At 41.3% G+C, this 27,951-nt stretch overlaps 1 protein-coding gene and 1 pseudogene across 1 annotated transcript in view; one reads left to right on the top strand and one right to left on the bottom strand.

The window, feature by feature from the left end:
• The window catches only part of FSTL1 (follistatin like 1), a 103,988-nt gene that overhangs the window by 2,236 nt on the left and 73,801 nt on the right, over positions 1–27,951 (top strand). The gene's annotated exons all lie outside the window — the stretch shown is intronic.
• LOC102541746 (ADP-ribosylation factor 1 pseudogene) lies at positions 27,173–27,785 on the bottom strand (annotated as a pseudogene).

The following is a 27,951-nucleotide window of genomic DNA, read 5'->3' on the forward strand; positions in this document are numbered from 1 at the left end:
AATAGATCATGTCTGTGGTTTCTATACAGTCATGCTCCAGGAGCTCTGTTTCTGAGGGTAGCAGTGTGGCAGGATTTAGCAAGTGACAGATTTTTATGGTAACCACTGGGTTGTCTAAAAGCATATCCTGGACTTGAATCGACCTTCCAGGGGAATAGGCGTTCAGTTCCCTTGGAACTTACTAAAGCCGGAACCTGGAGTGGAGTCCATATAGTGACTGGCTGACCAAACGTTAACTTTTCAGCCTCCTTGGGAGGGTTGTGGTAGCTGCTACTGCTCATAAGCAAGGAAGATCCCTTGGTGGTTTGATCTACATGTTTAGAGAAATAAGCAAGCACTGGAGTAAGAGGTCCCAGTTTCTGAGCTAATACTCCAAGGGCAATTCCCCTTCTCTCATGAATGGAAAGGTCAGAGGGTTTAGCTAAATCTGGGAGGGCTGGGGCAGGGGCTTGAAGTAATTGCTTTTTCAGTTCTTGAAACACCCCTTCACATTCTGAATTCCATTCAAAAGAATCATCATCTTTTCCTTTTGACATTTCATATAGAGGCCTAACTATTAGACCATCGTTAGGGATCCAGATATGGCAAATCCCAGCCACCCCTAGGAAGCCCCTAAGTTGTCTTCAAGTTTTAGGGGGAGCAAGGCTGCAAATGGCTTCTTTCCTTTCCTGGGGTAGGCTTCTCTGGCCTTCTGTGAGAATGAAGCCTAGGTAGGTCACCCTAGTTTGTGACCCATTGATGGGCCAACTTTCCCCAACCCCCAGCCCATATTGGGGCCAGGCTGTATTACATAGATGATTAAATATTTCTGCAGAATGCACCCTAACAGGCCAGCCTTCTGTATGGTGAACATTTGGTTCCCCTACCTTAGATGTTCTGTTTTGCATTTGTTTCCAACTACCAAGGGGGGCATTTGGAGTGATTTGTTGGCACACATGACCCAAGATTTGACCCAAATAAGATTTCTGGTTCAGGAAATTTGGAACCAGTACCAGACTGATTATGGAGTCCTCAAAAGACCAAAATAGGAGGTGTCCAAATGGTGTGGACTCTGATATAACTGAGGAGTCTCCCTTAAATTCGTAATGGCCTGTGCTTGAGATAGTTAAGTCCCTTCTCAGTCAGAATGTCCCACAGGAGGTTAGATGGGATAGCCTCCAAGCCAGAGCAGCTTAGCCAAGTTAGTTCTTGCCCTACTTGGTCCATTAGGAAATGGCACAGCTGTCTGAGGTAGGGGTCTTCTCTTTCCTCCTTTTGGATGAAAAGGAGGAGTTTTAGGAGTTTTAGGACTTCTCGCTGGGTGAGAGCTAAAAGTAAGAGGGATTCCCACGGGGTACTCACCAGATCTCTAGGGAAGGGAGCCCAGGGAACCTCAGCCAATAAAGAATCACCCAAGATTTGCTTCACAAGCAAAAGTGGGGCAGAGGTCAGGCTGTGGGTGTTTCCTGGTCTTGCAAGAGACTTACAGGGCTCCTCAGCCCATTTCAGAGAAACTAGTGTTGACTGGAAGGGTCAAGTCACCAGTCACATACCTACCTTGGGAACCTTTCTCACTTGGGCATTCCTGGTGCCTTTCCCTGAACTCGAATGGAGCAGTCGTCGTTCCGTTTTGTCACGTGGTCCTTATTACCTGGGCCTTTTCCTGGCCTGGCCTCTTGGCTCACAGGCTGTCTCCTTTTCTTTACCAAATGAAAGTGGCTATGGAGAATGCTGCTATTGACCTCCAACAAGAAGGGCAAAAAGCCCCAGTGTAGCAGTGTGCAGACACGCATGCGTTTCAGTGTCTGATCCCCAGTGATGCCACAGAATGATCCCCTCAAGGGGGCGCAGATGACAAGGGGCTACACAAAGCGCACCATTCCTGGGTATCAGATTGCTGGGCAGAGGTGCTCTGAATTTGGCCAAAGGCTGCCACTGTTCTGCCCTGCTAGAGTGAACTCAAAGATCAGAGGTGCTCATCCTCACACAAACCTCCCAAAGCCTCTGCCGTTCTCCCGTTGGAGCCAGGGTGAGCCTGGAGCCTAGTGGATAGGTGCAGGCAAAAAGGCCACAGCCGTACCACCAGGGGTGCCGAAATTTGTTACGGACCCTTTTGAGTCAGACCCCAGCAAGTGTCCTCCTGCCCGTGTCCCTGGAGCCAATAGGCAGCCTGCCACCGCCATCTTGAATTGTGGCCTTTCTTTACATGGCCCGCCAAGTTGAGGTGTCAGCTCAGCCGTTTCACACTGGAAACACTGGTCTGAAACGCTAGGTGTGAGGCCTCTGAATGCAGCACCTTATGAGCAAGTAAAACTACGGTAAGCACAAAGGAATAAAAAGGTTAGACTTATTTTATCTTATTACTGAGATTCGGTTTTGATTTCCCAGGAATTGTTAAAGGGCTTTGCTGATGACATTTTTACTATTTTAATTCCTTTGCTTTTCCACATAAATTTTAGAACCAGATTGTGAATAACCACAAAAAATGTCTACCCTCAGTTGATTCTAAACTTACACTATTTACTGTGGCTAGCCTATAGTTCTCAAACTCCGGTGTGCTTAAGAATTATAAAATGCACATGCCTGGGCACAACTCTGAATATTCTCATTCAGCAGTTGTGCCTTTTTTAACACTGTTCCTAAGGTGATCTAGCGTAAGTGGTCATGGACCATGATTTGAGACACATGATCCGAGCTTCCCTGGAACCTAGGAAATGCTCCACAGGCTTCGAAGAATCTTATAAATATTATATCCACAAACTTGGTGAAAGGACAGGACATTGGGTTCTTAGTTAAACCTAGCATCTGATAACATATATTATACAGTAATATGGCCAATCAATATTGCCCGGTCAGTGCTGGAACACAAACCAGAACCTCATAGATTTCTAACTGCCCTGCTTTAGAAGGTGAGAAAAATGATGTGAATTTCCTCATCCAGTGAGTAGCTCCTCTGTGGTATTTATCCCATGGACCAAGTCCATTAACATTTTCTTATACTCAGGGAAGAATTCTTCAACTATTCCCAAACAAGGCAAAATTGGACTGGAGAGACTTACAAGGTATGTGAGAGACATAGGGAGAAACATTAATCAAGTGAATAGATTCTCTAAAGAAAAATTAACAATCATAAGTATTAATTTCGTTTTACATTAAAATATGAATTGACCAGCTTGCTCAGAAAATTGGACACTCTTGTTCATTTACGTTTCTGGGTAATGGGAGATGAAAGGTTAACTGAAAAAACCTTCCAGTAGAAAAGTCTTTGTAAAATGAGTTAGTGTTCTTTCCACGTTAATGTATTACTAAGCATTCACTGCTTTGCTTGTTTCTTAAGGGTAAGGAACAACAATTTACAAAAGACCAAAGTGAATGTAAGAGGCTTCTCACAGGTCCCTTAACTGAGAGACTCACTGGCAAACAGGTGGGAATAGTTCTGGCAAACAGGTGGGAAGAAATAAATTATTGTAGAATGTCACTGGGGAAGGGAAATCTTTTCCAGGTGTTAATTGCTTTACTAATAGGCCAAGGCTGCTTAGAAAGGGAGAGGGGAAAGTAACAACTTAGAGGAAAACCAAACTTCAGATTCAAAAGAGCATTCTCAGAAAATGCAAATCCCTAGCCCTTGTGAAGAGGCCTGGCATATAGCAATATTCGTTCCCGCTGGGAGAAACAAATTGGAGATCCCACCCAGCACAGGACCCTTCTTTGTCTTAAATTGTATGAAGTAACTACCTATTCTTGAGTCTTCCTATAAGCTTTCTTGGGGCACCAGAGGGAGGCTTGATGACTCTTTTACTCTGCAGTGTAGTCTGGGGGTTCCTAGGTGGGCTTGGACCAGACTGTTTTGATCTACACCCTGGCTTCACCACTTGCTGGCTATATGACCTTGGAAAAGTCACTGTACTTCTCTTTCTCTGTTTCACTATCTGCAAAACGGTACCTATCCCCCATTACTAGGGGGAAAACACTACCTACCTCATAGAGTTTATTGTTGTAAAGCAAATGGGTTCATGTATAATTATAAGATGATCAGAATAGTCCCTGGATAGTAATCACTACTTAAGTGTTAGCCACTACTATAAAGAAAATTATTTTATTTAGGAGGAAGGATTTAAGACGGAGAAAGCATGCTTTCTGAGGAGGAGGTTGTAGGACTTGGAGTGTGGGTGCTGTTTCTCTTTTTGCCTGAATTGCTAACCATATCTTTGTTGTGTATATACAAGGTGGTCATTGTCTTAGATGTAGTTAGATCTGCAGCTCAGCTGTGCTCTGCAACTCCCTGCCCAGTTGTGCTTCTTCCTTACATTCATGTCACAGGTATCAGATCTACTTCACAGTCTGAAATCTCTCCCTGCCCTAGCCTGCTTCCACTCTCTTATCCTGACTCTTGAACTCTTGACTCTGTCCCATCATGCTTCCCAGAGGACCCAAACTGACACACAGAGCTCATTGGTCCCCAAGAACACCTCTGAGGACAGAGCCTACTGGGCGCTCCCTCCAGAGGCAGGCCTTCACATTGAATCCCCTCAGCAAGAGACCCTCAGACAGTGGACCTTGAGCTGCTGGTTAGGAAGGGTTATAGGCAGAGGGACTCCAGGCACCAGCACTATCTTAGCTCTTCCACTGAAGATTGTGCCTTTGGAGGATTAAGATTACTGGAAATGAAAAATTACCTCAGAAGATGGTGTCAATATTTTTCTTCTTAACTCTGATTTATAATACCAAGATGACAGATTCCTGGCAAAGCAAGGAATGCATGTTAGGAAGATTAGGAAAAATGTTTCAGAGACAAAGCTTACTAACCAAAGGGCTCCATATGAAGTTTGAAAGGAAGTTTGAAAATGGCTCGGAAGAAACTTCCAAATCACATAAATGGAAGTTAATATGAATGGCAGTGAAAGGAGATTCACAGTGGGAGAAAGAGAAGTCCAGTGATTCTAAGAAAATAACAGAGAACCAGACTGGGGATATTTAAGCTCAATTGTCCATGTATCAGTGCATAAAATAATACAGTATAACTGAAACTTTAAGACAAGCAATTTGCCCAGGTTGCATCTCTCAGGAAACAGACCCTGAGATGGAGATTAGCTTTCAGGAAGTTTACTGGGGCATGCTCCCAGGATCAATACCTGTGAACTAGAAGGGAAGAAGCAGAACTGAGCAGAGGGAGAAGTGGAGTCTCAGTGCCATCTCCATGGAATGTCCCAGCCAACCCTGCTGAAGATGACCCTGCAGAGCTGCGCTGAACTGAAGCAAGAGGGCCCGGCCTTTTATCCCCACATCATTGGATGCAGGCCACCCTGGAACGGGCATGTCCTTGGGAGATAAGGCAGCTCTCTTCAGCTCAGACAGTCCCCTGAAGAGACTGATAGGTGAAGACCAGCTTCAGTGTCATTCCTAGTAGCTTGAGTAATAATTCTTTTATTCCTGAAGGGGAATGGGTGGTACACAGATAAATATAACTTCCTAAGTCTTCCTCAGACTTGGGGAAATGAAACTGGCTTAAGCAATGAAATGGTATATGTTTTTCAATGTAAACATCTGATAAAAATGGATATATAGTACCACCGTGTGTCAGAACTGCAAAACATGGAATCCACTAGTACAGCATATAGCATACGGAGAGGATTAAATAAGAGGGAGAGAGTACTGTTATCTGTGGGAGAATGCTAAGAATGCCAGGCTAAATGGGAGAGCTGTAGGATGCTTTCCTACATCAAATGGTAAAAATGTCACAGAGGCAAGATGTAACATTGATGTGTTACTTCAACTACTTAGCCATCTGTTCAAAATCTCTACAACAGTCTTAGAATTTAATACATTCTTGACTTGCCTCCCTGATCATTTCATCTTTCAAAACATACAAGGAGGGATAAAGGGAACTGCTACACTAGACTCACTCTGACCAGCAAGGAGGGATTTGTTGGTGATGTTTATATGATAGAAATCTTTCAGCAAACATGTGAAATAAAACACAGTCTTTGTCTTCCTGGAGAAGAAAGGAATCAATCATGTCATTCTAGAATGTGTAATAGAAAAAAAAACCTTTTGTCATAATAGATATGCAATAGAGGTTTTAAGAAAGCAAACTTCAACAAGTTCACAGAAATATAAATATACCAAAAGGCCAGAGGCAATAAAAAGGTATACATTTTTTCTATTATGAAACTCAGAAAAAATAGCTTTGAACTATAATAATTGCCTGCAAAAGCCAATGTGACCCAACATGGAATTCTCTGGTGAGTCTATATGTTGAAATGACACATACAAAAAAATGAGAGAAAGGTCACAAACCAAGATGAATAAGAAAGTTATAAAAACTCTGTAAGGAAGTGACAGAAGGCAAAAATCCAGAGTTAGCTGAGGAGTGCTAAATGGTGAGGACCACAGAAAGGGCTTTAAAAACACACATGCAGTTAGAAGCAAGATGAAGAGATGGATATGCTGACTTAGAGAAGATTCTGTTAAATGATAACAGAGAAAAGGCAGAGCTACTCAATTGCTCCTTTCTTCTCCAATAAGGAACATGATCTTCAAACTGAGAAAGGTATAGCAGATATCACAGAGAGTAAATTGAAGCCCAGTCTAAATGAGGAGAGAGTCAGAGAGATCTGGTACACAGGCTTTGCAGTCTGAACAAAAGACTGTAGGTCTCAGACCTAGTGCCTCTCGTCTCGGGGAAATAGAAAATAGGACAGGTGCCAGAAACCCAAGCCAGGCAAAAATACAGATCTTCTAAAAGGAGAAAAAAATGGATTATGGAATCTATAGAATGAGTGAGCTTAGCATTGCTTTCTGCAGTATTCTAGAATGCACATTACATAAACATTTGTGAGCTAACCAGTAAGACAGACTGAGCTAATCTCATATTATTTTCTGGTAGGGCTAAAAGATAGATAGAATGTAAGAATACAAGGCACAATTAATCTTTTTTTTTCAGCACGATATTTTGCAAAGATGCTCATAATATTCATTTGAATAAGATAGAGGGATGTTGCCCAGTTGGTACTCTGGTTAGACGGATCCACTGTTGACCAGACAGTTGCATTCGCATGTCTGTTAGTGGATCCGTACCCATTGCAGAGGAAGGCCTCTAAGGCTGTAACATGTAGCTCTGTTCATGTTCTTGTCATACTCAACACTTTTTTTGAGGTGCATATGAAGACACTGTAAGACAGAATAGAGAGAATATTATGAAAAAAATAAGAATAAGCAAATCATAAAAAAGATGCTCAAACTCATTAGTAATTGGAGCAATTCAGATAAGTAAAACCTAAAACAATTAGTACTAATCAGTATTATTGGAAGTGTGGGGAAATGCTCCCCTTGTACACATTGGCAGGGATATACACTGGTAGTCCTTTTTGCAAATTTTGGCATTTGTTGTCAAGAATTTAGAAGCATACACCTTTTCAGTTCCACTTCCAGGCGTCTAGCCTAGAGAGATTCCCACACATGTACCCAAAGAGTCACGTACAAGATACTTATTAAAGTAATTTTTTTAGTAACAAAACTGAAAAATAATGTCTGTCATGACGGGAAAGTTAAATAAGGTACACTTGTCCCTACAATGGAACATTGTGCATCAGATAAAGAGATGAGTAGTATATGCAAATGCTGGCATAGAAAGGGCTCTAAAATATATTATAAAGTGAAAAGGGCAAATGTCAGAAAAACAAGTACAAAATGATACCCCCCAGATCAACTATTTCCAGGAGTAAAGAAGTACATGGGGAAAAGTCTTGAAGAAAACATCCCAAGCCAAATTGGGTGAATACCTCTGGCGAGGGACATGGGGTTAGAGGAAGGAGGGCCAAGGGGGATGTTGACTTAGTCTAAGATGTGTGGTTTTGTGCAATGTTAATGTTACTTAATGTGCTGCCTGTAAAATTAAACAATAAATGAAAAAAGACTCCTTTTAAAAATATGTTTAAAAGATAGAAAATGCAGCAAGACATGTATCCTTGTCATAGCTCTGCAGTTGCTAGTAAGTCACCTTGCTGCTCTGAGCTTCAGTGGCCCCTGTAAGAAAGGGAGTGAGCACTGCACTGAGACGTTGATGATAAAGTGAGATATAAACAACAAGTTTTCACAAACTGCACAGTGCACTGATATTTCTGATAATTAAGATATATCCAAGTTGAAGTTTCAGGTGCAGGGTTGGGAAGGAAAACTAAAATATTAACTGATTGAAATAGGATCTAAATTATTTTAATAAACTGGAACAATGGGCCTCAAACAACCAGAATAATGGAATAGAGATGACTATAAATTTTTATTTTTAAGTTCAAAACATGAATTGCAGACATACAGGGTAAGAAACCTGGTGTTAGAATCATTATTGTGGAACCATTGCAGAAGCAGTTGTATGATGTAGATGCTAAAAATATAATTTTAAGCCATATTAGGAGAAGCCTGGGGAAGAGAGACGTGGTCGCAGTTGCCACCTAGGTCATCCACCAAGATTGACTGGTCTAAGCTTGATGACCAATTAGAAACACTGAAATATGTATCATACGGGAACATACTAGATTTCTCTGAACTTGTCTCCATCAAATGCCATACCATTTAGCATTCAGTACGATTTCAATAATTTTCACTGTTGTTTCCATTATATTGTAAGCTCTTTAAGTGTAAACCCCATAGATTTTCCATTCTCCACAAAACTTGGAGGAAAGTTGAGCATATAAAAGACATCTAGTAAATATTGAACATGATAAAACAATTTTTAAAGACTGAGGATAGTGCAGTTCCTGCATCCATCATTCTGAAGATCACATACATGGTTCTAAGAGTAGGGGAGTGCCTGAACTTACACTGCCAGTTGATTCTTTTGTTACCTTCATGTGACCTTGTTTTCTTGGAATGTTCTGTTTTTTTAAGCAGAGTATAGTGGAAATTTTGGTGGCTTCATTACTGTATCTTATTACTAAAGGTTTTATGTGCAGAGCATTTTATGTTACAGGTGACAGAAATGGCTAAGACATCTGTTAGAATGTGGGAGCAAGTTAGCCATCAACCAGAAACAACCAGGGAAAACAGCTATTTAAGCAAGGAAGCCCTTTGTAGAGTTTTATGAGAATTCAGACATGTACACATTTTTCTCTCTATTAAAAAAATCCACTCAGGGTACTAATTTTAGCTTTCTCAGGGTTGTGATACTCTTGAAGGAGGAAATATGTCCACTGGAATATGTGTAAAGGTGGGAGCAGTATTTATCACTTTGTGTTGTTTCAGTGAATCCTTCTGCCCTAACATCTATCTGCAGTTTGCCTCAGAATAAGCTGATGCACTTTTTAAAAAGATATATATGACCTGGGCTCCCTCCTCCTGGTCTGAAATGGAGCCCCAAATTCATGATTTCTAGTGCTTTTATGATGCATGGCCAGGAGTGAAAAGAACTTGGCTATAGCTATAGAAAATAAATTTTGAAAATCTTAATGATATGTTTCTCCTACTGTCGTGTTTCAAAATATTGTCTTTATCTAATTCAATTAATCAGTGATTTGGGTTTGAGAAAAAAAAACAAAAGGAAACAAACATTCAGTAATTTTATTGGTGAGATGAGAAAACAAGGTGAGGCATGTGTCACAGTGGGGATGGATGCATTTGTTATTTGGGATCCTGGCAGGGAACTGATAGAACATGCAAATAGGATAATTGGGGAGAGTCTGAAGAAGGTATTTACAAGATGTGGAAAGGGATAATGGAAGTCACAAGGGATGGGTAAGTGCCCCAGCCAGCAGTGATGGGAGCCACTGGGCCTGGAGGGGCAGGAGAAAGGAGTGGTGGCCGGAACTCCAGTTGTAGGAGAGAGTCACCCAACAGGGACCTTCAGGAGTGAAATAGGGGCCTTCTGGCCACAACCCAGCCAGAAGAGAACTGGTGTACGAAATGCCCAAACCTTGCCCTTCTGCTACCATCCCATCTTCTGCCAACTCCTCTCACTAGCCAAACCCAACTGGAGACAGAGGGCAAGGAAGCTGGTTGACACAGTCCATATAAGTCAGCCTCCAGTGGCACTGTGCAGGGTGGAGAAGGATGGAAAGTGGATTTAGAGGGGTAAATGGAGAATAACTAGCACAATGGATGGTCCCCATGCATCCCCATGGGCACTTCAGCTTCTTGTTTGCCAATTTTAATTTATTAAATGTAGAAAACATTGGCAACCTTTCTAGTTGCTTGGTACCTGAACACTGTTGCTATATTTGGGGAAGTTTCCACATTCAGAGCCCTGGATCTCCAAGATAGAAAACAGAAAAGTTGCATCCCCAGCCCCTCACTTACAGCTAGCAGGTAAGAGCCAGAATACATCAGGTAGACATTTTCAAAGCACAGCAGATGCCTGCTTGAAGAAAGAAGCTTTGCACAGAATCCATTTTGCTGCTGAAGATTGGTGAGAGGGGTGATTGGCTGTCAGGATCAGGAGGGTTGTAACTGAGCTCCCGTAACTGGAGCAGTACCAACACACCGCACAATTCCAGCAGGTGTCATTCGCAGCGGGTGTGTTCTGGACACAGATAGCATTGGTGCTGGTGGCAACTGTAGTTTCAGTAGAGCCAAGTTCCTGTAAGCATCTAGTCCGCTATGGCATCCAGGGCTTGGTATTTGCAACTGTAGTGGTTTTCTCAGCCGACTCATCCTAAAATTTGGGGCTTTGTTTCTGAAAGCTTATCCTCAGGCCTGATTCTAGCCTTCCCGACACTTTAGTGAGCTACACAAACTCTTGTAAATTACTTTTCTGCTTAATCAACCAGAGTCAGGTTCTGATGCTTATAACTGCGAGCCTTAAGATATATAATACTTCTATTTTCATTTCTATTCTTATTTTTTATTCTTTTATATTTTTCTAAATTGGGTACTATTAGGACCATGTGTGAGAGAGAATAAGGAGCATCCCAGCTAAGTTTGCTTTCTATGTGGAGCAAGAAATGCTGGTATAAGCATATTTGCATTTCAAAAACACAGTCGATTGAAACTGAGACCTTAAGAAACCTGGATGTGATTTGTTCTGTGAAATGCCTCCACTTTGTCAATAATTAAGCATCGCAGTAAAACTCATTTATCAAATATCCTAGTTGTATCACTTCTGATATGTGCTACAGACAACATTGTTGGAGAAATATAAACCTAGGAGAACCCAACTATTCAAGCTCTAGCTTTGCTACCAGAATACCATGTAACCTTGAACAAAAGCTTTCTCTAAGTCTCCTTTTCCAGGTCCAGAAGTAAGGGGTCTGCAATATATAATTTTTGGTGTTCCTTTGATCTCTAAAATCCTATGATTAAATATCTTTCTTAAGATCTTAAGGGAATATACTTAACTTTTTCTGGATTTTAGATCCTGAGGGACCACAGAATTTACAAATCAGTTCAGGTACTGAGCTCTTGATCTAGTAAGAATAGTTTAATCCTTGACAGAAAATCTTGCCCTATTATTTTTAGAATCAGCAAGTCATTCTAACTTTGCTAAATTCCCATTCATTCCTTAAACATTACAAGCCATGCCTATGTACTAATTAATGGTCACTTTGTCACAGAAAAGTGAAAGCATGGCAAGGGAGATTTTTAAAAACAGCTGCTGGACTTCTGACACGTAGAGAGAGACCAAAGGGAAAGGGCTAATGGCGTGGGCACACTTCTCTACTTATCAGAAGTCCAGCAGCTGTTTTTAAAAATCTGGGGCAGGGATAGGAAGTTCACACTTTGACCTTGTTGGTCTTCCCCCAAATACATGGCAAAGGTAAACTATAAAAAAGAAAATAAAAATTATATTGCAGAGTTCAAAGGGAGAGAAAAAAAAGATTGATCTCTCCATGGATGAGAAAAAACAACAAATGCCGAAGAGTGAATTGATAAAGCCATGAACCTGCCGGTCTCCACATCCAAAATTAGGTGGAGATGGCTGTGTAACTGGAAGTCTACTCCATTTGAGACAAGGAACCTGGATTAGGATCATTGCCTTAGCCAGAATCTGCCTAAGCTAAGAGTTAGGAGCGTCTGTGTAGCTAGGGAGATAAGAGGACACAGATCCAGTCTTGAAAGCAGGAAAAGAACCAAGCCACATACTGGCCTGGTGACCTGAGGTATCTCTGACATCACTGTGACCAAGAGCCCTGAACTGCCTTTAGAGCATCTGGTTCTGAAATGGAATTCCAGGGGGTCATGTATAGAGACAATCATAAAACCAGTGATTTAAAGAAGTAGACACAGGGAAGGAAGAGAGGAAAGAAGCAGACTGAAAACAAACAACGACAAAAGCATTTCAACTCAAAATAAGCTTGCAAATCAAAGTTCCAAGATCTGAGAAAACTAACCCTTAAAAACATAGTCAATAAAATGTGAAATCAGAACATAAATTCATCCAGAAAGAAATTAGTTGTGATGAATAGTGTAACAAATTGGTTAAAACAAAGAAGCTCAAAGAGATAAATAAGAGAATGACAGTTATAAAAAGAACCAGCCATTATGGAACAAAAACAGGCATAAATGAAGCAAAAACAGATAGCTATGCAAAATAACCAAACAGATCTACTCTTCAAATAGCCCTTGAAATTTTATAATTACTTAATAGAATGAGCTCTAGACTCAATAAAGTACTGGTCACTGAAAGCTCAAATTGAGGAATTCACCCCAAATTTAACAGAGACAAAGAATTTAAATGTATAAAAGAGTGGTTACATGAATATAATATGAGTCCCAGAAAAAAAGAATGAACAGAATGACAGAGAAGCAACATAATTTACTTCACATAAAAGTAATAGCTGAGAGGACAAAAGAAATAGTTAGAGATGTGTTTTGTGTTGCTTTGATCCCATTTGTGGGATCCAAAGCCACTTCTTGGAGGATATATGAAAACATGTTAAAAAAAATTTTAAAAAGTATTGGCTGAGAATTCTCCAGAGCAAAAGAAAGATATAAAATCTCAGATTAAAAGTTCACTCTTAGTAACAAAAGGATAAATAAAAATAAATCCCCACCTAGGAATGTTGTCATGAAACTTAGAACATAAAGAATTAAAGGAAATCATAAATGTGCCAGAAAGAAAACATAGATTATTAAAAAAAAACCCCACAGATTATCAGACTTCTCAGCAGCAACATTAAATGCTACAAAACAATAGAAAAAGCAGTCTTCAAAATGCTGAATGAACAAAACTTTCAATTTAGACTGTTATATCCAGCCAAACCACAATTTGAGTGATGAAGAAAATAAAGATATTTTCAGACACACAGAACTAAAACTATTTATAATCCATAGACCTCCACTGAAAGAACCTCTGCTTTGCCAGTCAGGCTTCCTGCCCGCAGCTTCCTCAGCCATTCTCCACTCCCAGACCACTCCTACCTCACTCTGCTCCCTGCCTCTTCTATGCTTGGTGCCCTGATGGTGCCCACGCCATTAACCCTTTCCCTCTGGTCTCCCTCTACTCTCCCTCCCTTCACTCTCCCCATCCTTTGACCTGGTTCTCCTTATCCCCACGCTTTAGGCCCCAAGCAACTGCCTTCTCCTACATCTCACCTTCGTAAGCCCACTAGCCACACGTCTGTTGCCTGGCTTTTCTGCTGTCTCCTTCTCTAGAGCATACAACCCAGGCAACCTAAGACTAGAATCATAAGAAAGGCTGCCCCATTATCCCTTTATGCAGCTGGGTTAGTGCAGGAGGTAGGTTGGCAGTAAGAAATATGAGTGCCAGGGAGGAAAGGAAGAGGTCCAAATGATGAGAAGAAACATGTAACAGGAAGGAACACTGAGAATGCCAACCATTACTGTAAGCCACGATCCTAAAATATCTTTCCACTGTTTGTGTGTGTGTGTGTGTGTGTGTGTGTGTGTGAGAGAGAGAGAGAGAGAGAGAGAGACAGAGAGAGGCAGAAGGAGATGTGGCTGAGATTATGTAGTTTTTAAATACATGTGTCTCAAATCAGGAGCAGCTAATACAATAGCACTTTAGTTTCTTGACCATCTTGGATAATAGAGTTTGATGGAATTTCCCATCTTAACATGAGTCATTATCATTTGTGCTGTGAAATTGCCAGGACAGTGATCCTCCCACACAGGAGTGTATTGACCTAAGGCCTGATCTTTCCCCAGTGCAAAGCCTCAGTTCTCCATCTTCAAACAAGCAGCTTGATCTGTGCTCAGCACACAGGAACACTCTGGCTGAGCATGTACACCTTCTTTTTAGTTTATGGGGTTTGCATATTGCTTTGAGGGTAGAGTTTGTCCATGGAGGTTTCTGCAGTAATAAAGAACTGTTTTATTTCAGGCCTGGTGGCCTCTTGACCAATTTAATGGCCTATTAACACCACCTAACATCTTTTAAAGAGACTTCACAGAAACAAAATTATGACCATTTCTGTTGACTTTGGCACAAATTTAATTTCCCTAAAGCATTGCATAAATAAAGAGCAGAAAACTTCCAAATATGATAAGAAGTGACAAGTATTATTTTTAATTGATGAGAAATATAAGAAGTAGATGTACAAGTAATTTGGGAGTTCTAGTTTAAAGATGAGATTAACATATGTACCATATCTCAGCAGATTTTGCAAATGAAATACCTTTTTATGGTATTTATTTCTTTTATTACAAAGAAAATATAGAAAAAGCCAAAGGATAAAACAATTCAGGTTTTTCTGGCATTTCCCTAGAGAGGGCCATGATTCCATGATTAACTTTTGGAATCTAATTTTTTTAACCTGCTTTTTTTTCTCTCAATACATATAATAATTAGCTTAATATATCATAAAATTTTCTTATGAAATTTAATACTACTACAACATAACATTACTTTATGACTGTATAGTATTTCACTGTGTGAATGTATCATAATTAGTTTAAAGGAGGATTCTCTTTTTGGCTATTTGGCTGTTTCCAATTTCTCACAATGATAAATAATGTTGCAATAAACCTTCTACAAAAAATTTTTTTGCACCACTTGGATTATCTTTTTTCCTTCCTGAAGGCTGGAGTAAATAGCTTGACAACTTTTAAGTGCCAATTTTCTTCAAGCTCAGGCTCTCTCAAGAGTGTTGATGCTCTGCTGTCAATTACTAGACAGCTTGATTTTCATAGGAAGATGGTCCATCATTCTTAATGGGCAGCGTCATGATTAGTAAACTCTTCATTTCCATCATGAAACCTTAGATTTGTTTTTGCCAATTAAAAAAAATCAAACCAATTAAAAAAATCCTGGACTGACTTGAATGCCAACTTTCTGAAGCAGCTGAAATTAATTTTGATGTGTTTAATATGAGACTGGGAACTGTTCTCCAAGAATTGTTATTTTTAGAGTTTTAGTAGCTGTTCTTGTGCCTTCTCAATGCCAATTCATTGTTAAGTGTATCAGATCTGTAATTTACATTTTAATTAACTCCATGATTGAACCAACTAGAATTCTGCAAAACTTAATTGAAATTTTGGAGATGCTTGATGGGCATCTTAACACATAGTTCAGTCCTATTTAACATGAGTCAGAAAAAAAGACGCCTTTGGTTCACCAATCTGCCGCCCTTACGTTAGCAGTCTCTCTTAAATCCCAGCAGACAGAGAGTGAAGTCGCTTTGAATGAAAGCCTAAGAACACAGTGACTTCAGAACACAAAATCTTCACCTAGCTTCACTTGGGGAGGAGTTCGCAATAGTCATCCTAACAAGAAGCAGAATTTAAGCTCCATGGACATTAGTAAAACTGTTTATGTTCAAATAGCCAAAAAGGTAGGGGAGAGTGGAGAGGGGGTAGAATTTTCTCCTGTTTATCTGTTTCATTTGATTATTTCTCTTTCATTAGTGCTTTTTGATAACACAATATCTAAATACATAATCATGGGGTACAATAGTTCTCATAATTTTATCACCATTAAAAAAGAGGAAGAAAATGCAGATTTATCCCAGCTGACCTGGTTACTGTAAAGTAAACTTGATTGATTAAAATAAAATCTTTCTTTTCTGTGTATAAATAATACCCTGAGCATCTTGAGATCCCAAGTCACAGCAGCTAAAAATTAAGTTTATGGCTTATGGCAAAAGCAACATATCTTAAGATATGTCAGATTTTCTGGCTGAAAACAAATAACTAGGGAAAATGGGCATAATGAAAGCATAGAATTTCCAAGTTAATTCCTAATATTCTTAGCAGTCCTGACCCTGGAAGAATTATACTCAGTTTTAATAAAGGCCAATTCAAAAGCAGCAGTGTAGAACTCAGTGTTCATGGCAATCATCAAGGTGATTATAGAAACCAAGAAGGCTTGTTTTCTCATAAACCTCTATCATTCAATTTATAAAAATCAGATAGCACTGCCTGGCTCATTAATAGTTTACGTGAGTTCAGACTGTAACGACGCCAGAGAAAGAAAGAGAAGCCTTCAGAAGAGCTGAAAGAGGAACCCAGGGGAGAAACAGAGCATGTGCTGAGAGCTCAGGGGAACACAGGGCACAATTTTAACCACACCCTCCACCCCTACACCTGAGCCAGAGGAACATGTGGAGAGAACAGAGTGACTGAGAATAAAAGCTCCTTCATGTTCTCTCTTTATGATCAAAACGAAGGAAATGATGTGATCTTCCATCATCCTGTTGTGACTCAAGGTAGATTAGAGTCGGGAAATTAACAAAAATGCCTAGGGTCAATGTGCTGTGACTATGGGGAGGAAGAGCAGAATCAGGAACCAATAAGATGAGTCTAGGCTTATTGCCAAGCTGGCCAGGCTGGAAGGATGGGATTGGGTTCTCCCTGAGGAATATGAGCATGTAAGTCACCAGATGACAGGGCCTCATTCCCAGATTCAGTTCATAGGAAATAGGAACCACTGAGGAAGCTTCCATGGGGTCTTATATACCAACAAGAGTGAACAGCCCCAGCACTCTAGAGTTTACAAAGCACTTTCATCTTCTTCTCATTTCTATTCCATGGACTCCTCATATTTCCAACCATGGGTAAACTCTTAGGAGAAATGTTGTCTGAAATACTTTGTAATTCCCACATTATGAGGGAAGGATTCAGTAAAGTCTTATAAATAAAATCTTGAGAGAGCCAGGTTCTGAGGGAGTAGCTAGCACACAGCAGTGTGTAGCACTCTGGACTTGCTGCCCTGGTGGGCTCACTCTACAGGCTCAGTTTTGTTCTGCTCCCCCAGGGTGTTCAGAGAGAGAATGTCCCACTACTTGAAGAGAACATGTGCAGGCTAGTCCTGCCCAGACTGTGGTAAAGAGATACCAGACGGGACTGGGAAGACTTTGCTGTCTGCAATCCTTCACTCCCTTCCTAAGTGGACACATGACATTTCCAGAGGCAGAGAACACTATTCATTCACTTTCCAATCAAGTGAGGCTGGCATCCCCAAACGGGTGAGGCAATCACCAAGACTGAACTCTTTCCTGCACTTCAGATTCCCAGTGCGTGATTTGGCCCTGGGGAAGAGGTTCCACATTGATTCAATAAATTTTACAAGCAGCTTCCACCTTCCAATATCTAGTCTTGCTTTCAATATCATAGCTCTGGGTATTGCTAACACAAATCTACACTATGGGGCACTAAATCCTGGAGAGCCATCTCAGCCAAAGCCAAAAGCTCTTCCATGTTACCATTCATGGCAAGGCTCTAGGATTTTACAGCCAGCTTTGGCCTTGCTCTCATTATGAAAGCCTGACCCCAAAGGGTCCTAGACCATGCATCCAGCAGTCCAGCTATGGGTCTGGCAGTCTGAGCTATTTCAAGCATTAATGGATTCATGGAGGCGTAGGGGAGTTCTTAACTTTAGAGGATGAAAGAAGCAGTCAGTGGAGGTATTTCACATCTCTTCCTGCTCAGGTTTAAGTAAGTCCCACAGCCCTGGGGGTAAATGGCTTCCCCATTTACCTAGCCAACTCCAGATGGCTCTGGAGTTCCCTAGGCCTTGGAATTAGGTCTGCAAGTGAATCAGCAGAATGCTAACCTGAGTGTTTGTGGTAAGGGAGCAACAACCCCTGGGGGCCTGTGAAGCCACATGGGTGTTAAGCAGGGCTCCGAAGGCTCCCTCCTAGGTCCTCCTAAGCAGCTGGGTTATAGGTTGGAACTTCTCTGGGTTTTTCGCTGTTCTAGCTGCCACATCAGTCATCCATGAGCATTCACAAAAGGAAGACCGAGTGAGGGTAATTCAGAGAGAAGCAGTGACAGAGAAGAAATAAGGCAAAGAGAGAGTTGGAGAATGAGCAGTTTAAGGGAATGCAGGAAAGAACAGGAGGAGGATTGAGGAAGAGCAGTCACTGTGGCTGCACCCACTCAGTGGCCCTCAGCGTCTGATACTATTTACATCCTACATTTTGACCGAACCTCTTAACAAAAAGTTTTGCTTTAGCAGGTAGGTGTCCTTATTTGTGTTTCATAGATGGAGACATGAAGGGTGAGGACTGGAGTGTTCTTCCCCAAGAGCACACAGTGAAGCGGTCAGAGATTTTCCCAGCTCCTCATTTGTCCTCTGGCCTCTGGAGAGTAAAATGCCTATTGATTAAGCCTTAACTACTTTATGTCCTTTGAAACTTCTCCCTTCATTGGGTTCCAAGACACAATCTGCCATCGCTGTTCTGTATACTTTTTAATTAGAGAGTATTGTGTCATTGTTTTTCCAGAATTGTACCAAAGATCAGAATAATGAAAATCAATTACAGCCTCTGAGAGATAGAAGCAGCTCTTGAGATCACCGAGTTGTCTCCTCACTTTCTAGATTAGGAGCCTGCATACAGTCAGGAGAGGTGAAGAGGTTCACCAAAATCACCTGGCCTCACAAGGAAAGCTGGAGCTGCAATCTAGATATCTTAATTTCTAGGAAGCTCTTACCAGACATAGATTAGTTTCTTATTTTATACCAAAGTATTTAGCATTCCAAATGGGTGAATGATAGCAGAGAACTCAGTGTGATCCAAAGCTCTGATTTCTGGTGTTTCTTCAGGGGTGTTTCTGGCTTTCAATCTGTTAACCATAAGGAATATTGAATTTAGCAAAGTACACCGAAGTTTTCTGTGTAACATGTTAAGAACAGCTGAAACCAATTAAATGCTAATCAATTTTACTCTGTCTGATGCAGAATGGAAAAAATGTTCCAGAGGTCTCTCCACCCAGAGATGTTCTTGGCAATGGGTTTCTGTGCCGTGGGCCCCCTCCCATCTCTCTTAGTCATATACACTCAGGAAGAGGAGACCTGGCCAACTCCCTTCAGAGCTGAGAGGAGAGCAGAACCCAGCTCAGGCTTTTCCCTTGAAATGAAAGTTCATCCTGGGAATAGAAGGCTGCAAACCTGGGACGATGCACATTACAACTATGAGAACAGAAGGGACTGAGGAAGGCAATGAAGTCCAACCACAATTTATCAATTCTCTGTGGCCACCTCGGGGAGTTTACTGAGGTCTCTCTTACCTAATCTCCTGACGCTATTTTCCCCCGGGCACCACCCTCCTCTTCTATGAGAGATAGGAAGCAAACGAAAGATGTCCAAATCTGACCAATTGGGGTTTGAATTTGGGCTCTGCAGTTATTAGATATAAGGCAAGTTATTTAACCTCCTCAGGCCTTAGTTATTTACTTATTGGTTAAAAGAGAGTACTAATACCAACCTTTAAAAATTAAATGAAATAATGTTTAGAGTATCTGATACATAGTGGATGATCAACATGCCTTCTAATTAATTATTCACATACTCTTCTTCTCTATTCAAGCCATTTCAGTCACTTTTCTATTAACCTAGTTCAGTGTGTCACAGTGTGTGTGTGTCTATCTGGTTATCTGTCTGACTGTCCTGATCTATCTGTATACATGAGATGAGATGAGAATATGTATATTAGGAAGCCACTAGCCCAAGGGCCCTGATCCATTGCTTGTGTGAATAGGGAACATGTTTCTCTTAACTCTGCCCAGAGGTCTGTGTCCAAGGTAACTATCGGCTTCTATCCCCAAGCCCTGAAACTCAGGGCCTCTGGAAAATGCCCACCGCTCTCTAATTCACATCAGTCTGAATGTATGTATTTTGGAATCTGTTAACTTTCACGTACTATGTGCATAAAAGTATCTACATGGGTAAGATAGACAAATGTATCAAATTATATCTTTATTAACTTTTTATTTAGATAACCTCACATCTTGATTAATTAATTATATTTATATTATTAATTTAAAATACTTTACTAACTTGGTGCTTTTACTCTTTTGTATTTGTGTAAAGGGTGGTAGTGGGAAGGGAAAAAATGATATTTCTGAATCAAATCACCAAGTGTTTATTAAGACTTGAAAGAGCGTAGTGACTTCTGCTTCCAGAAAGGTGAGGAAATGTGCTTTTACCTATTGCTCCCACTAAGCACAACTGAACACTCTGGTCATAAACTATAAAACAAACATAAGAAGCCTCTGAAAGGTGGAGAAAAGACAGGACTTTAGGATCCAAGGAATCGAATGGTGATGAATTCCCTGGGTTTTCTCTTTGCCTCACACATCCCAAATGTGGAGGTGAAGAACATGCAACTCAGAAACACTAACAGAGGCAGACAAAAGAAACCCTCAACAAAAACCTGATCTCTCTAGCCAAAGGACCAGAAAATGGGCATTGTAAAAAGACAGAAAACTTTTAAACAAAACCCACTCTACTCCAGTGAAGCACCAAAGGAAAAACCATGCTTCGACCTCTCCCACACCAGCAAAGGCCTAGTGAGGAGCTTAGACATCCACTCTTGGGAGGCTGTAATGAGGCACCCCAAACCCTCTGCAGGGGTAAGTACAAGAGTGTCAATGGAGACTGCACGGGGACCCTGGAATTCTATCCCCACCAGCAATAATGAGCCATCCTTCAACCTCTTTGCTGGGATGACATCAGAGGAAGCCTAGTAAAGAGTTAGAACTTCCACCATCCCCTGTGGAAATCAGGCTACCTCTACCACAGTTCCAGTGCAGACCACTTAGAGAATCAGAATTCCCAACCCTCTCCCACAGTAATGAGAGGCTCTTCACCTTGGGTATCAATGGAAGCTGAGTGAGGAGCCTGGACTTCTACCTCCACCTGGCAGTAGCAAGGTGACTGTCTCCTTCTCCTGCCAGAGCAGTGTCCAAAAAAAGCCAGCTGAAATGAAAAGTTTAAATAAGACCTAGAGTCTCATAACCTAATATGAAAATGTCCAGATATAATCAGAAACCACTCATCATAACAAGAACTAGGAATATCTCAAATTGAATGAAAAAAGACAATCAGCAGATGCCAACACTGAAATAACAGAGATGTTAGAATTATCTGACAATGCCATGATTAAAAAAAAAAAAGCCCCAACAAGCAATTAGAAACATGTTTGTAACGAATGAAAACCAGAAAGACTCTGCAAAGAAATAGATGACATAAAGAAGAATCAAATAGAATCCTGAGAACTAAAAATACAAAAGCCAAAATAAAAATATCAGTAGATGGGCTCAACAGCAGAACAGAGGGGACAAAGAAAAGAAATAGTGAAGCAGAAGATAGAACAATGAAAATTACCCAAACTGCAGCAGCTGTAGGGGTCAGCCTCAGGCAGTGTCTGCTGATGGATGGTGATACTTCCCCACCTAGTTAGTTGTTTGGCCTGTGGCATTCCAGCTCCGGAGCCTAAAGGCTGTTGGGTGGGGCCAAGTCTCAGTGCTAATGTCCAAAATGTCAGCCTCCTAGAAGGAGAATTCATTTAGATGAACACCCCTGAATGTCCACCACTGTGTCCACACCCCCAGGCTGAGCCACAGCCACTCCACGCCTCCCCAGGAGACTCCCAAGCCCAGCAGGTAGGTCTGGTCCAGGCTCTTATGAAATTACTGCTTTTGTCCTTGGTCTCAGTGCATGTGAGATCTTCTGTGTGACCCTTAAGCATGCAGTCTCTGATTCCCCCAGTCCCCTGGAACTCCTGTAATCAAGCCCCATTGGCCTTCAAAACCAACATTCTGGGTTCTCCTCTTCCCAGGGCCAGACTCCTGGGCTGGAGAGCCTGATATGGGACTCAGAACTTTCACTCCATGGGAGAATCTCTACAATATAATTATTCTCCAGTTTGTAGGTTGCCCACCAGGCGTGTTTGGGACCTGATTATATCAAGAGTCTGTCCATCCTACCGGTCTCATTGTGGTTTCTTCTTCAAGTTTTTAGCTACAGATACTTTCTGGTAGTTTCGAGTCTTTTTTATCACTAGTTGTTCTGCAGTAAGTCACGGTCTTGGTGTGTCTGTGAGAGGAGGTGAGCTCCAGCTGCTTCTACTCTGCCATCTTCAAAGGCAGTCCCTGATGCGGTTCTAAATGTAGATATTTAAGACAATTATATTATAAATGGGGGAGGGTAAAGATACATAAAGTGGGGTAAGGCCTCTCCAACATTACTTAAACTGATAAAATGACGACACCAAAAGATGGATAACTTAAGTAGATATCATGTAATACTTAGAGCAACTACTAAAAAAGCTATTCAAAGACATATACTCAGAACACTACAGGTAAATCAAAATGGAATTATTAAAAATGTTAAAGTAACCCACAGGAAGGCAAAAAACAAACAAAACAGAAAATAGAAAACAAAAAATAAAATGGAAATAATAAAAAATGCTCAGGAGCTCACAAGTGCACAGGCCAGCACACAAATGCCAGGGTTGCTAAGCCACCACTGCCACCCATATGTGGGCCCAGGCTTGCCACTGCCACACTCACAGGCCTGCTCCTGGCTGCAACCAAGCGCCATCCACCACTGATGGGGTAGGGGAGGCATATTCTCCAAACTAAACTTGACTTCACAGGCCCGTGGTCTCACTCAACAAGGCTGGAAGCGTCCACTCACCTTTTACCTTCATGGCAATGTCCTTATAGGACCACCACCTGTTGAGTGACTGCAGGCCACCATCCCTAGACTACACCCAGGGAGCTGAGAACAGCCCAGTACCTCAGCAAATATGCAGAGCTGCTGACCATCACTGTACAGTTGGGAAAGGTGATCAGACCACCTACACTGAGGCATCATTCACACTAGAGGACTGGTTAGGGAGTGCTTGGCTGACACAGAACACAGTGCCAGACCCTAGCTATCATGTTAGTTTTGAAAGGTTTTTCCTTTTTTTTTTTTTTAACAAGTAAGAAGTTACAGTTGTCTCTTCTGTTCAGATGAAACATGTTTTCAAAATGGTAATGGTTTGGATTTTCCTCCCCTTTCCCTCTCATGGCTTACTAGGCTCTGAACCTATAGAAAAGATTTTACAGTTGATTAGAATTTGCATTTTAAGTAGTTAGGAACTATTCAGGGTTTTTATTTTAAAGCATTGATTAAAAAGGTGCACATAAAAGTTATCTACTCTTGTAGCAAACTGTAGTTTGCCTCCAAGATACCAGTGTCCCACTTTAATCTTCTCTGTTGAATACATTTACGTAACCAAATTGTTCCTTGTTCTTTTTCATAAGCCAACACAACTCTAAGGATTTTGTTTTTAATGAACACTAACAGCCCACTTTATGTTTTTAAATTTTTATTTTACTGACAGCTATACAATACAGATTCTACATAATATAACTTTTATTTTGCTTAAGCATTTGCATGACTATTACTGTTTTGAAGTCAGTTTAAAAAACTCACAAGCTATAAATACAGAAAAAAGAGCACTCAACCCAATAACAATTTTCATACTAAGACTGTTTGCAGATTTTGGTTTTGTCTTTACTGTAAGTTGATCAAAACGTCTGGAAAAAAAGACTAAAACTGTATTCATCTTTGTGTGTATTTATTATTTGATGTAATAAAGCTTATTTTCATTAACAAAAAATTAAATGGAAGATTAAGGCCCTAACATTATTAATAATTACATTAAATGCAAGTGGTCTAAATACACCAATCAGAAGACAGAGATTGGCAGGTTAGATTTAAAAACATGACCCAATTTATATGCTGTCTATAAGAGACTCATTGCAAATATGATGATATAGGCCGGTTGAAAGTAAAGGTATGGAGAAAGATATACCATGCAAACATTAATCAAAGGAAATCAGGAATATTAGGAACAAATAAAGTAGACATCAGAGCAAAGAAACTTGCCAGAGGCAGAGACATTATAGAATAATAGCCAATTCATCAATCTTAAATATGTTTCCACCAAACAACAGCACTGCAAAAACCAACAGAACTGAAAGGAGAAATAGAGGAATTCTGGAAACCAAAGGAAAACAGTAAAAATGGACTTTGCACAGATGGGCCAGGCTGGGTCCAGTGAGAGACAGAGTCAGCTAGGTATGATGGGGCCTGAGGAGTCTGGGAGAGTTTGGTATGCAAGATGATTTCAAGAGGCATACCAATGAACTTTTTTTTTTCACTTTATACTTAAGAATTTAATGTTATTAGGGGGGAAAAAATACACTGGGCACAGCAGGTAGAAACACGGTTACACAGACCACCTAGATTAACAGACTTTGCCATGAATTTTCCAGACCTTCGAGTACTAAACGTTTCACCATGACATTTAGCAAGAATGACTGATCTTATTGGCTCTCCCACAGTGGTCTTGGTAGGCTATCATTCCCACACTGAGATGGCCTCCAGATTGGGGGTGGGATGTCAAGGCATCCCAACCATATCACACCACCCACTCTGAACCCAGGAAGCATCTAAGTTTAGTGGCAACATGTCACCAAGTGGCCAGTCTTGAACCTGGACCACAGAGTATTTTCACATATTTAAATTAAGCAGCTCTTTTCTGAATGCATTTAAATTATATTTACTATTTGATTGTGATTGTTTTTTAACTTCAATTTTTTAAGTGTAATTTTTGTTTTCACAGTGTTTATGTCAGTAGCGTATTGAACAAGTATGACTGTGACACAAAGTCCAGCTTGATATTTTGTTTCCCAGGTCTCCTTTAAACTTTATCCAGTGGGAAAGCTTTTTTTTTTTTTTTAATAACTAACACTGGATAATATCCCAGCAGGCCCAATGTCTTTTTTTCACTAACTCTTAGGAAAAAGACAGCCTTACAGTCTTTTATGTTCTAACTCAGTCTTAATTTGGTAATTTGAATGTCAAGTCCTAGATATTAGCCAACCATTCAACCTCCTCTCCCTCCCCTGGGCAAGGCTTTTACTTGACAGCTGCCTGCCTTCCAGGAAGGGAGTGTGTTTGGCTTCTGCTCCCTCCACTCACTTCCTTCTTCACTTGTGAGCTGCTGTTTTACTTCTTCCCAAATTAGAAAAGAGGAGGTCGGGGAGAGGAGAGGTAAAGGAGATAGGACAGTATTTTTCTGGCTGGTGGCTAAGGGCTATGTTGGCTAAGTAGGTCACACCTGAGTTCTCGCCTGTGCACTTCCACAAAGATTTCTATCACTCCCTCTGGTAGGGCACTTAACTCAAGTATTTCTAGTCCTTTCTCAGCCCCTAAAACGCCAGCATTCCACTCCAGCTTCTTCTTGCTGGAGTTCCTCCAGGTCACTTAATTGCAAGGACCCTAGGTAACCCAACTTCTCTTTCTCCCAAGTTGGCCACATCTGGTCCATGGGAAACAGTCACACTTTCCTTGTCCCCAAAACACTAAGAATGCAGCCCATTCCTAACATAACCACTTCTGCCTTTTCTTAGGTGGGAGTTGGTTGCAATTGCTCTATATCCCCTAACTGCAGGGAACGCACTCTGTAGCACTCTGTGTGGTCCCAAGGAAGCTTGTCACTCTGGGTCTGAAGAGAAGGAAGTACTCCCTTCCCTGGGTCTCTGATATAGCACCAGATCCCTCCTAAGAGATCCTTCACAAATCCTCCTCTCCCTCCACACTCTGATTCATTTGAAATACCATTTATTTGGCTGAAGGGTACAAAAATTATGGAACCAATTATCCACAATTTCCTGGGTAAACTTGCATATGAGGTGGCACTCCCCACCAAAAAAACCTTTGCATTTGAGGAGTCCATCTTACACTAACTTTCTAATGCATTATATATTGTATATGGCATTGGAACCTCAGTCAAAAACTGTGGTTAGAAACCAATTCTAACATCCTGCTATATTTATTTGTATGATTACTTTCTACTTAAGGAAAGTGAGAGTTTGGTAGAGTATGGTAGAGAGAATTTATTTTTTTTAATAGTCAATAGATTTTATTCTAATAGCTATAATTACAGGGCTTGTTTGTCAAAATGAAAACTGAAAACAAACATACAAAACAATTGGTTACTAATCATGTATTGAAAGCAGTAAGAGGTTCCACGACACCAAATAAACCAGTTCTGAGGTTTTCCCACAAGATAAAATTTAACAGCTCCAGCTTTTTCAGTGTTTATCAAAATACAAAAGAAAAAAGTAGAGGTTCTCATTTTCAATGGCAAATCTGCAGGCTGAGGGAGTGAAAGCACATGTAGACGGGGATCCATAGAGCTGGGGCTCTAGGATGACCACCCATGCTCCTGCTGGTGAGACCCCAGAGTGCCCAGAGCAGGCTAGCAAAGGGGGCTGCAGGGCTCCCGCTCCAGCCAGAGTGCCCGTGCTGACACAAGAGAAGGCTGAGAGAGCGGGGGCTGCAGCCTCCAACCCATCTCCTGGGCAGTTGTGTGAACACAAACACAGGCACAAATGCTACAGGGGTGTGGGGTGGCCTGAGACAGAGCAGATCACAGGGACCCTACTGTGACCATGCACAATGGATCATGGCTGGTTCTGCCCCGTTTCACGTACCCAACGGGAAATAGACCACTAGTGGGCTGGGCTCAGGCCATTAGTGCTGAACCTACACTAGACACATTTCTCTCTTCTGTATGTTAAGTGCTCTCTTTATCTTGTATCTGTAACTATTTTTTAAAAATGCACTGAGTTTGGGTTAAAAACCAACCACCAAAATGGATCTCAACACAGATCTAAAGACCAGAGGCTGAGCATCAGGCCTGTCTGAAACAGCAACTCCTGGATGACCCATGTGCCTAAAATCCCTTCTCAGTACTGAACAGTGGGTTCATTTTCTTTTTACCATAAAAAAAGCTGAGTAATATTACATAGGAGTACCAGAAACTGCCCCAGAAACAAAAACTATTTACATTAAAAACCCAGTTGCAGGCTGGGTCTGCACATTTACAGCATGGTGAAGCACACTGTGACCAACCATGGAGACAGCTTCTGGCCCTCACACCATAGGGGCATGTTTGCCAAGTGAGAGTAAAGCCAAGGTAGGAGGAAGGAGTGAGAGGGGAGGAGAGAGGAATATAGTTCACTTCTGGTTCCAGAGCTGATTGGACAGCCAGTCCAGTCCCTCATAGAGCCCATCCCCACTGGAGGCACAGGTGGCCTGAATGTGGCACAGAGAATGTAGGCCCAGCTTGTCTGTGATCTGGGCTGCATTCAGGGCCATTGGGGAGGTCCTGTTTGTTAGCAAACACAAGCAGAATGGCAACCCTGAGCTCATCTTCTGCCAGCACCCTCATGAGCTCCTCGCAGGCCTCGTTCACACATTCTCTGTCGTTGCTGTCAAGCACAAAGCTGAGACCTGTGTGTTCTGAAAGTAGTGGAGCCACAGAGGCCAGATCTTGTCCTGGCCGCCCACGTGCCACACGGTGAAGCTGATGTTCCTGTATTCCACGGTCTTCACGTTGAAATCTATTGTGGGAATGGTGGTCACAATTTCACCCCGCTTCAGTTTGTACAGGATGGTGATCTTTCCTGCAGCATCTAGGCCTGCCATGAGAATGCACATTTCTTTCTTGCCAGAAAGGCCCCTGAAGAGGTTCATGAAGATATTGCCCATTGCTGTAGGTCGGTGGGAGCAACAATGGCCAGAGAAGCCCTCGGCGGCCACGGCACTGCTGCTGCTCAGAGGCAGGCATTGGTTTCGCTCCCTGAGAGTTTATTTTTTAAATTAATGTGTTACAGAGTAAGTTGATTTTTTTTAAATATTAAGTAATAAAAACACAGGAGGTAACATAGATAAGGCTAAAACACAGAGACAGCATATGTGTAATAGTCATCAGATTATAAGTCTAAGGTATTTTA

The sequence above is a fragment of the Vicugna pacos genome, chromosome 1 (assembly GCF_048564905.1).
Source record: "Vicugna pacos chromosome 1, VicPac4, whole genome shotgun sequence".
NCBI classification, from domain to species: domain Eukaryota; kingdom Metazoa; phylum Chordata; class Mammalia; order Artiodactyla; family Camelidae; genus Vicugna; species Vicugna pacos.